Raw genomic sequence first — 3,316 nt, 5'->3', positions numbered from 1 at the left:
GAGGGCCGGCGTCTGGAGGAGCTGGAGGCGAGAAGGCTGGCCAGAGATTAGACCATCATGAGCCATGTATGCCAGTCTGAGGACTTTGGTCTTGATCCACTTGGTAATGAGGAGTCTTGGAATATTTCTGAGCAGGGGAGCAGTAGCCTCAGCTCTGTATTACCAAATTGACAATAAGATAAAGGATGCATCAGAATTGGAGGGGACAAGATAGGAGACAAGAAGATGGTGAAAATTTCAACCTGGAAAACACTACTTGAACTCTTTTAGAGACAATTCAGTCTTTATTGTAGACCTGAGACAGGGCACCCTCAGATACAGTGCACCCTTACTGAACCATAAGTTACCTTTTTTTCAATCAGGCACCCTCCTCCCTGCTCTCAGAACTCGAAGCCAGGTAGTCCACTAATTATTAAAAAACATGCTCATTGCATAAAATCTGGAAAGTCAAGAAAAAGTAGTCAGGGAACACATCTCCCACAACCCCACCATCCATGGGCAAACACTGTTAACACTCTTTAGCCTATTTCCTTCCAGTCTTTTTTCTAAGCTCTTGCCACATATTTGGGATCCTGCCATCTGTATGCCGATGCAAAACATGTTTCCATTCACTAAAAACTCTCAACTTTTGGTGGTCACATGTGTGCCCCATAATTTTATTGATTCCCTACTGTTGGACATTTAGGCACTTTCTGACTGTTGATGAATATCTCTGCACATGAAAGAGGCTTTGTTCATATCTCCATCCTTTCATTTGGATGTACTCCTCTTCTTTAAAACATTTTTTGGCAAAGGAACCTCTCTAGCCTGCTGGGACACTCTTTTCCCCATCATCAGGGATTTCTTCCTCAAGTCTGAATTAAATCTTTGGGATTGGAACTTAATCCTGTTTCCCTTACTATGGGGTGCTGGCGGAGATGGACCACAGCTGGTCTTGTTTTTCCCATGGAATGTTGCCTGGGAGGGTCCGTAGTTAATCATCAGCCTAGAATGGAGAGTGGGATATGCCTGTGAGCTCAGGAGAATTAGCCTAGACTGAGATGAATAAAGACAAGATTAACCGGGACAAGGTGACGGAGGAAGCAAAGAAATTGGTGGACTGGGGTGAGTCAGTCTGATATCGGCATCCTATGTAGTACTGAGTAGTGACCTTCCTTCCTTCCAGACCCTGAGAGAAATCTCTTGGAAAGAGTACCCCAACCCTGCTGCCAGCCTTCAGGCTCACTTTCTCCAGTGCTTTGTAGCAGCCCTTCCTGTGACACATGGAACAAGAAGCCAGTGCTGATCGCGCACGTGCCATGTGCCAGGCCCTGTGCTATGCCACAACTTATACAGTCATATTTTGGGGCTAGCACGATACAACCAGAAGCACCCTGGAGGTGGGCAGACCTCGTTCCAGTCTCTGCACAGGCACTTCCTACCGGTGTGACCACATGGCAATCATTTACCTCTGAGAACCTCAGTTTCCTCATCTGTAAATTGGGATTTGATGGCACCAGTTTCCCAGGATTGCTGTGGTGACTCTAACCAATGCCATACTCGTAATGTACCAAGTACCAGGCCTGCAAGAAGCAGGTTCTCGAGATAAGTTATTTTCTCATGATATTGAATTCTCCTTATATCCCAGCTCAGATATAAGGAGAAAATGCCACCATCCAGACCCAGAGATGTCAAAAAATGTAATCTATCCAATTGCCTTGGATAACCTCCAGGGACAGGAAACTCATTAGTAGGGAGGAATTTATAACTTCCTTTCATAAATAAGGAAACTGAGGTGCTGAGAGATTATGCCAGGAGTCTTCACAGGACAAAAACTGCCATCTGAGAGACGTCATGTCTTAGAAGAGCATCAGCCTCAGGATAGGTGTGGAGTGGAGGCTGAAGCTTCTGGGCCCCTCACATTCCCTAGGCCCTGCCCTGCTTCATTTCCAGCCTGGCCACCACCCAGCTTCACCAACTGACCCTCTCTGGCAAAGGACACAAAGGGGACCTAGAACATAGAAATGACTTCCCAAGAGGTAGCCACCTCCAGGACTGGGCCCACCTGAGCTAGGGCATGACAGCTGCCACTGGGGGCCACCACAGCACACAGGCACTTTCCTGCCCCACCTCTTTCACCTCACAACACCTCATGGACGGGGGTAGGAGGATTAGCATGGCCCTGAGGAGGAAACTGAGGCTCTCAAGCTCAAGGTCAATGCGCAAACTGGGATTCCTATCAGAGGCCACTTGCTCCGCTCATCCCACAGACGAATCCACGTCCAGATGTCCCCAGCAAGGACTCCCACCCGCTAAGCGCTGCCTGTCGTGGCTCCAGTCAACGGTGGTCGGGCAGCAAGCAGCAGCCCAGCCGGAGGAAGCCAGGTGGTTCTCGTTCCCTGAGATATAGAAGCCCCCTCCCCACCAGCCCTCGCCCTCCGCTGGCTTCCCTTTAGCAGAAAGTTGCTCCATGCTCCGACAGACACATCGCCGCGAGAAAATGCCACCACCCAGACCCAGGGACAAAACGGGAACTGTTTCGGCGCAAGTGGACTTTCCAAATCCACCCCTCGCGGGCAAAGAGGACATAAAGCCGAACCGCATCCCCAGCACCGCCGCGGACTGGGACTGCATCCCGAGCTCTCAACGCCCCCTTGGGGAAGGCACAACCCTGGCGGTCACAGAGAAGGAAACTGAGGCTCACAGGCCAAGCAGAGGCATCTGCCCAAGGTCAGGCACAACCAGGGAGCGGTGGGGCTGGGTCTCGAACCCGGGTTCGGCCACGATCGCCGCCGGGGATCCCGGAGCAGCCCCTTAGGCGGCTTCGCCAGCTCACAACGGGTCCCCAAGCCCGCCCGGGTCCCCACCCCGAGCCGAGGCCCCGCGGGGAGGCGCTGGCCGCGTTACCTGGTGCTGCTGCCGCGGGCGTTGGCTCCGCACCCGGTTCGCCTCGGTCCCGCGCCCGCGCTGGCTGCGCTCCGGGCAGGGATGGAGCGGGCGGCGCGCGCACGGCCTGCGCCCCGCGCCTCGCACCCACTTCCTCGTCTCCGCCCCCAACTCGCTCCTCCTTGCTCTCAGCGCTCCTTCCCTTCCTTCCCTCTCCAAGTCTCTCTCTCTCTCTCTATCTCAGCGCGCACACACCCACATTTTCTCCTCCAGTCTCCCTCTCCCACGGTCTCACCCACTTTCTATCTTCCATTCTCTTTCACCCTCCCTCCTCATCTCACCGACTCTGACACTTGCCCCTTCCTCCTCCTTTCCGACACACTGCCCCCTCTTTCTCTCCCTTTTCTCCCTGGCTCTTTCCCTCTCACCGCCCCGCTGATTGTGAGCCCGC

At 53.3% G+C, this 3,316-nt stretch overlaps 1 protein-coding gene across 1 annotated transcript in view; it reads right to left on the bottom strand.

Annotated features, from left to right (window-relative positions):
* HRH2 (histamine receptor H2) overlaps nt 1–3,012 on the bottom strand; it is a 29,327-nt gene extending 26,315 nt beyond the window's left edge. The window contains 1 exon segment of the mRNA XM_011946814.1: nt 2,887–3,012. The gene's annotated coding sequence lies outside the window, so the exon portion shown is untranslated.
* Nucleotides 3,013–3,316: the final 304 nt, after the last annotated feature.

Source organism: Colobus angolensis, unplaced genomic scaffold, assembly GCF_000951035.1.
Source record: "Colobus angolensis palliatus isolate OR3802 unplaced genomic scaffold, Cang.pa_1.0 Scaffold254, whole genome shotgun sequence".
In the NCBI taxonomy this organism is placed as follows: Eukaryota; Metazoa; Chordata; class Mammalia; order Primates; family Cercopithecidae; genus Colobus; species Colobus angolensis.
The sequence above is the reverse complement of the archived record's forward strand: the minus strand, read 5'-3'. Positions and strand labels throughout refer to the sequence as shown.